Genomic DNA, 8,085 nt, shown 5'->3' with positions numbered 1-8,085 from the left:
AAGGGGTGTAGTATAGAATAGGAGAAGATAGAAGGAAGAGAACAGAGAGTAGAGACTAGAGAAGAGGAGATAGAAGAAAGAGAACAGGGGAGGTCAGATTTTTAAATTTTTTGTACGTGTCGTTATAAGATCGCCCACTGCTTCGATGCGTCCATTGCTCCCGGCCCATCCTACAGCTACGATGTCTCTGCGCTTCATCCCCGGAATAATCAGGCATATCAACAATTTTTATGGTGGGGGATCATCCCCAGAGAGAGGGAACTCCTTATAAGGACAATCCTTATAAGTACTTATAAAAATATTTCTAAGTTTTAAGTCTTCTCTAGAGAGGAAACACTTAAAAATATTCTTACAAGTTCTGACCTGTACCTGAAATGAGAGAAGGAATACACAAATCATACAAGATACCTTAACAATTTTTATAGTGGGGATCATCCCCTGAGAGAGGGAACTCTCTTAGAGACCTGTTCCTGAAATGATAGAAGGGGTACACACAAATCAAAGAAGTCAATATATCTTACTATTTCTTTATTAACAATATAATACAAGTTTAGATTTTACAAGTCAACAAAATACATGCCGCCATATTGAAACAGGACTTACGACCTGCATAGCCGCGAACATGCAAGCAAGTAGAAGATCGCAAAGTACTGCCTGGATAAAGAAATGAATTAAATACCTACTTAATTACGTGATTGAAAATGGAAACAATTATACAGGAGTTACAAAAAGAAAATTTAAAGTACAAACAAAAACTCTAAACACTACAAACGTCGCTCGTTTTCATCGACAATCAGGAAAACTAATATACAGGGTGTCACAAATAGAAAATTCAAAGTGCAAAGAAGAAAAACGTAAAAACAAACAGCTAAAGCAAAATTTTCACGGACAATATGGAAAACGAATATACAGGGTACTACAAAAGGAAAATCAAAAGTTCGAGAAAGAAAACACTCGGGAATAACAAATTTAGAAAACCTATAATGCGACATCAAGAAAAACAAACATACAGGGTGTTACAAATAGGAAATTCAAAGTGAAAAGAAGAAAAATCTAAAAACAACAGCTAAAGCTAAATTTTCACGGACAATATGGAAAACGAATATACAGGGTACTACAAAAAGAAAATCAAAAGTTCAAGAAAGAAAACACTCGGGAATAACAAATTTAGAAAACTTATAATGGGACATTAAGAAAAATAAACATACAGGGTGTAATAAATAGGAAATTTCTTAATGTAAAAAATAAAATACTAATATTAAGTAGAAAACGACCCGGAAACGATAAATTTAGTCAGTTTAACATTAGAGAGCAAGGAAAAGAAATACATAGGGTGATACAAGAAGAAAATAGCTACATTTAATTAGAAAATTCAAAATATTCGATGCAGAGAATTAGATTCACGAGAGGGTGACACAACAAAACTACAACTACATTTTGAATTAAGAATAGAGAGCTAGAAGAAAAATAAAAGAAAATTTAAATTTGAAAAATGGTAAAATTAAAAAAAAGAAATGATAGGAAAACTAGAATGATAGATAAATAAAACATCAATATGAATTTCATTGGGATTCTAAAATTTTCTTTGCGACGGGTTCTCCAGACACGTCACAAGCAAGGCAAAATGTGTCGGCCGACGGCAAGTCATGTACACATGCGGGAAGAAATTTAAATTGTCTATTAAAACATGTCTCCGCGATTGGAGCATTATGACATCAAAAGAAAACGCGAGCTAAGAAAAATTCACGCTATTAAATCGATGATTGACATGGAAAAAGCAAAGTCTGCAGCGAAACCGAAGACGCACCCGACGGCACGCGCGTCAATTTTGAGTTATTACGGTACTCACGTTACAGGTGATTTAAGACAAAAATGTAATTAATTATGATTTAATAAAGTTTACAAACTTACCAGTGTGTCGGGTAATCAAAGAAAATACTGAAACAAAGAAGCACGTGTGTGAGAATTCGCACTAAGATGCTAACTTATGTAAACCCGTTCCGTCGCATAATGAACATGTACTATTTTAACCGACAATATTCCCGCGACATCCTGCCAAAGACAGACGTTAATTACACTTAGGGTAAAACAGGATAATGGGAGTCACTTAAGGGAGAACTCAAATAAAATTTCAATTATAAACAAAATATATATTACAACCGCATTTATACATTATATACTTAAATAACTACAGTTTGATATAATTTTAGTTACTTTAAATTGTGGATTTTACAACAATTAAAAAAAAAACAGATTTGACTCCCATTGCACCGACATGCGGGTAATGGTGGTCACACTGGGTGCAATCGGAGTCATACGATATCTAGCAGATATCGCAGACATATCCTTCCGCTGAGTCCCACCCAGTGCATTCCGCATGAGCCCACGACCCACATGAGGTGCACCTGAACCATATTTCATTTTTCTGCCAAAATCGTTGCACACTAGACACTTTTCTTCTGCGTCCTCATCGTCCTGCAGTAACCGGCGCTTTGCCCCTTTCTTCTGTATTAGCTTGCCCTGACCTTTACCTTTCCATATCTCTGTTTTTTCATTTTCTTATTTTCTTTTTCTATTAATGCTTCTTTTATTGGGGTGGATGTCAAAATTGTAGCGTGTTGCTTTCGGCTCTTTCTTGTATTTTCCGCTGATGTTTTTCTGGCAACTTAATGAAATCATGCATATGAACTTTACTTGATGAGCCAGATACTGGGGATAATTCAAACATTGATGTGCTAGGATTCATTGCATGAGATTCATTGCAGTCTTGTATTATATATGTCTCGGATTGAAGAATTTCTGCCGCCATGAAGTCATCTTCAGTGAATACTTCCGGATTTAGTGGAACAATTCCACAAGCTCTAAATCCGGATTCTCCTTTGCTAATGGACGCAACATTAATAAAGGCTTTTCTCACCAAGGATGTAACATCGTAGGGCGTTATCTTCTCCGCGAGATGGCTTGTCAAAAACGAGTCGCATTCTTTTTGTAGACCATTTTAAGGGGCCCAAAGAATGAAACGTCCAAAGGTTGCATCCTATGAGATGTATGTGGCGGCAGAGACAACATGTGAATATGATTTACCTTGCAATATTCGTAGATCGTGAGAGAAATGTGGCTAGCATGGTTATCTAGTATCAGCAGAATAGGTTCAAGGGCAGATGGCTTCGCATGTTGTTTAAAATGGACCAACCATTCGAGAAAAGATTTTCGTTGATCCAGCCGTTGTCAGAGCATTTGTATAACGCTCCGGCTGGACCATTCTTCTGTAGCAGAGGAGTTAATCATTTCCTTGGGAAAATGAACATCGGTGGAATGTAGGCAAAACTATCCATAGGGTACATATTTCTAATTTCAATTCTCAGCATCAAAATAATTCAATAGCCGACGGACCACTAACGCATGGATGAAGCATAAGTTTTATTATCATTTTACCCGGAACTCATCTTTCGCAAAACACTACACACGCCTATTGTTATTAAGTGCCGATATTTATGCCGATTTTTAATTAATAAATTGTAATGTAGTTAATTTAACCGAAATGTATAAAAGGAAGATGCCGTGCGGCGTGCAGGTAAGAACAGACTGAAATGGTCGAACGTTCGTAGCGTGACCGCAACATTTCGCGCGTTTATCGCGATATAAAGTAGTTTATATACAAACCCCGATAAGCGCGTAGAATTGAAACCGAAACATTTCTGATGTGCACTAAAAAATATAATATAATGTTTCACATCAATTATAAACTTCAACGCAACTTTACAAAGAGGATAAAAACGATTGCACCAACGGATCGAGATACAGCCAAGTTTCGACCGCGCGTTTCGAAAATTGATGAAAAAAGTAAAAGTTTCAGAACGATTTTAAGGCACTTCTAGCGAGATTTTGAGGGGCGGCAATATCGCATCGTATAAAATGTCTTTCGCGCAATGCAAATTTAAAAGAATTATTAAAATCGCACGAACGGTTCCCGAAATACAGCTAAATTTCCACCGCCTGTTTCGAAAATTCATGAAAATCGTGAAAGTGTGAGAGCGATTTTAAGGTATTTCCCGCGTGATTTTGAGGGCGGCAAGACCATATCGTATAAAATGCCTTTCGCGCTAAGCAAATTTGAAAGAATCATTAAAATCACACGAACGGTACCCGAGATACAGCCAAATTTCCACCGCGTGATTCAAAAATTCATGAACATTGCTTGATAATTTATTTCCACGATTTTCGACAGTAAATATCTAAACTAAAAGAGAGCTAAGAAAAATTCACGTTATTAAATAGATGATTGACATGGAAGAAGCAAAGTCTGCAGCGAAACCGAAGTCGCATCCGACGGCGCGCTTCATTTTTGAGTTATTGCGGTACTCACGTTACACGTGATTTAAGACAAAAATGTAATTAATTATGATAAATAAATAAAGTTTACAAACTTACCAGTGTGTCCGATAATCAAAGAAAGTACTGAAACAAAAAGCACGTGTGTGAGAATTTGCACTATGACGCTCACTTAGGTATATAAACCCTCCGTCGCATAATGAACATGCACATATATTCCCGCGACATCCTGCCAAAGGCAGACGTTAATTACACTTACACAAAACTATCCATAGGATACATATTTCTAATTTCAATTCTCAGCATCCAAATAATCGAATAGCCGACGGACCACTATGTCCGGATGAAGTTTTATTATCATTTTACCTGGAACTCATCTTTCGCAAAACACTACACACGTCTATTGTTATTAAGTGCCGATATATATGCCGATTTTAATTAATAAATTGTAATGTAGTTAATTTAACCGAAATGTTGTTTATACACAAACCCCGATAAGCGCGTAGAATTGAAATCGAAACATTTCTGATGTGCATTTATAAACCGGCCGGATAATAAACGCGCAAATAGTAAATAACTTTACTCTAGTGATTACAATTAAATAGTCGAATGATGATTAAATATAATTCAAACAATACGAGTCGCGTAAAATTAAATGGAAAATTAAAATTCGATTTGCGTAATTATGATTTCTTGTGCTGACAGAGTGTCAGGTTTTAAATTAAAAATGTTAAAAATGTTTTGCAGATGATGATTTTTATAATAAACTATTCCACCTAATGTAAAATTGTTAGTTATATTCATGATTTAAGAATTGTAGAATACTTGCTTAAATGTACGATGCCAATATAAACTGCAAGATGCGATTTTATTCCAAGAAATAAAGATTCGATATCTGCAGGTAAACAAACTTATCTCTTGTGCGAAATCGCGTGATCGCACACGGACACGGTGTGCACTCACTACCACCGACAAGCAATATTTAACGCTAAAACGTGCAACGTAGTGCCATCTAACCGACTATCTAGTAACGGCAGGTTTAAATTCAAAACACATTTTATCATATATGCAGCAAAGTTGATATTGCATGAAAATACCAATCATAAGCAATTTAATAATGCTTGTCAAATCGCAATATTGCTTTAATTTATACTCTATGATACAATATAATAATATTATATTCACACATCGGAGAAAAACAAACATTCTGTGCGGAGTATCGAAATGGTGAGATAAAAGATATCTCCTCAAGCCCAAAGGGTCCTCCTAAGGACGGGAAACAACATGGCAGCAATATGCATCCGAATGATCTACCAACCGACAACGTCACACAATAACCGTTAATAAAACCGCAGCATTTTTGTAATTTAAAATATAAACATCAAAAACGAGCAAAAATGCTTGATAATTTATTACCAACTAGAAAATTATAGATTATGGAAAATTGGAAAATTCTCAATCACATGAAAATTTAAAATAATTTAATTTAATGGGGTAAATGGTCTAAAAACACGACTGAAAGTGCAAAAAATTGCAATTTTTTAATTTTTGACGATTCATTTTAATTGCGAATATCTCGTACACTAAAAGAGATATATACGAACAGATTTCAAATTCTTATTATACGGAAAATTTTATATAAGATAAGCTAATTAAAATTCATATATCAGAGATGAAATTTTAATTCATAAGAAAAATTGGGCAAATGGGAGTCAGCTATACAATCATCCACGTACGGTGCCCTGAACACGAGTTACTTCTACAACTGCCCTTGTGAGGTGCCCTAAACACAAGTCACTTCTACCGCTACCTTCCTACGATGCCCTGAACACGAGTCATTTCTACCGCTGCCCTAAACACGAGTCACTTCTACCGCTACCTTCCTACGATGCCCTGAACACGAGTCATTTCTACCGCTGCCCTAAACACGAGTCACTTCTACCGCTACCCTCATACGGTGCCCTGAATGGGAGTCACTTCTACCGCTGCCCTTGTACGGTGCCCTGAACACTAGTCATTTTTATCGGCACCCTCGTACGGTGCCCATATCTTTTAAACTAAAAGCGATAGCACCCAACGAATTGAAAGTTATGAAAGACTGGAAAATTCTGCATTAGATAAGAATTTAAAATAAATTAATTTTGTAGAATAAAAGGACCAAGAACGTGACTAAAAATGCAATATTTCTTTTTTTGCCCTTTTGTCTAATTTTTCGAGAGACAGCGCGGGCCCCGGCAATCGTTATTTTTTTGGTAATTTTTTGTGTTTGCGATTTAAAAGCGATCAGCCGGGGAATTTACCCCAGTTGACCCCCCTCTCATCGGCCCTGTAGGTAGCTAGTACGTGATAAATAGAAAACTTGTTTATAAACAGCAAAGGTAAATTTGACCGAAAAATATAATTAAATTATAAACTTACCAGGGTACAGCTTATGGGACTGCCAGGCACAACGAGTGCTGTAACTAAACAAAAACATAAATTAAAACCAAAATATTTCATACAATTGAATTATGTTATAATTATCAATCAACACAAAATAAACAATGTGCTGTTTAGTTAAAAAATACTTACACGAGCCTGAAGGATCTTTCTTAAGGATGAGAATCAACATGGGGGCGATATATATCCGATTAATTTAGAAACCCACACCAAACACAACGCCGAGTGAAGAATGTTATCAAATTCACTATCACGTGACTTGTAAAATACGTAACAAACGCGATCAAAAACCGGCTTTTCCGAATATTAACCAAATTACTACAGTCACATAGTACAAATAAATAGTCGATTGATCTTCGAGTATAACACAAATTTAGAATGTTGAAGTTCGAATAAACGATATAAGTCACTCAAAACACAATTGTATTCACCAGCGACCGGCACGAAACTGGCTGCAATCCACCGATAGTGCATGCCGAAACTGCATAAACAACGACGGGTCAGTATATGATAAGAAAGCAAGAGGTGCGCAAAGACGGCACGCGACCTTGCGCGCGAATTTGCACATAATACCGGTGATCTAAACTAAACTAGACTTCGCTGCATGCAGCAAGTTGATGCGGCGCTAGGAGACAGCGCACGAGACACATGCAAAAACGTTGTTTACACCGAATCGCAGAAAACACCATTGTAAACAAAACTATTCTTGTGCCCACGTTTGTCGATAAATATAAAAATAAGCCGTATAACTTGATTTTATGATTTTTAGTGCATCCTAGTGCCACCTATGAATGCGACAGATACTAGTCCCACAATTTAGACTATTATAATCAATAATTAATGTTTCCACGTGTTTCCACTTTTGTATGCAATACATATAGTCAATTAACATGTAGAGCGTCTCTTAAAACTATAACATATTCGCAATATTCCTGCCAAGGACACGCAAAACGGAAACTATAGCACGAGTAGAAGTGCTCTCTAAAGTAGTTCGATAACTTATTCACAGATGGCGATAGCATTCACTTTTCAAATAAAATACTCCAACTCAAACCTTAACAAATAATCCTCATTCCCTAAAATAAAAAAAGTGTGCATACTATATATAGTCGTAATAGAAACCAAACATTTTTACTACAACTCACATCGCTTACATATCTTTTCCTGAGTAGCACATAAATATTCGTCCTTGTGCCGGAAACCTTACAAGTCGTATAGAATTAAAGTAACAACCATATCGGCCTGTAATTATATTAGGTTAATTAAGTTACTGTATCTTCAAAATCAACTTTTCAAGTTTTAACTTCAACTCAC

The 8,085-nt window shown here is 36.1% G+C and overlaps 1 long non-coding RNA gene across 3 annotated transcripts in view; it reads right to left on the bottom strand.

The window, feature by feature from the left end:
• Window positions 1-891: 891 nt before the first annotated feature.
• Window positions 892-8,085, bottom strand: part of LOC135799028 (uncharacterized) — a 34,265-nt gene continuing 27,071 nt past the window's right edge. Inside the window, exons 3-6 of one of the 3 annotated variants that reach the window (XR_010549868.1) lie at window positions 6,751-6,794; window positions 4,432-4,458; window positions 1,912-1,938; window positions 892-1,456 (exon numbers count right to left, since the gene is read on the bottom strand). This is a non-coding gene — a long non-coding RNA (uncharacterized lncRNA). Of the gene's footprint in view, window positions 1,939-4,431; window positions 4,459-6,750; window positions 6,795-7,578; window positions 7,848-7,916; window positions 8,014-8,085 lie in introns of those variants that run through there. The other 2 variants (XR_010549867.1, XR_010549869.1) reach the window with 2 other exon arrangements.

The sequence above is a fragment of the Atheta coriaria genome, unplaced genomic scaffold, assembly GCF_025399875.1.
Source record: "Atheta coriaria isolate IRGN ID8LTWV9N9 unplaced genomic scaffold, Caltech_Dcor_3.1 hic_scaffold_9_pilon, whole genome shotgun sequence".
Lineage (NCBI taxonomy): Eukaryota > Metazoa > Arthropoda > Insecta > Coleoptera > Staphylinidae > Dalotia > Dalotia coriaria.
Note: the sequence above shows the minus strand (reverse complement) of the source record. Positions and strands in the feature narration are given on the sequence as shown.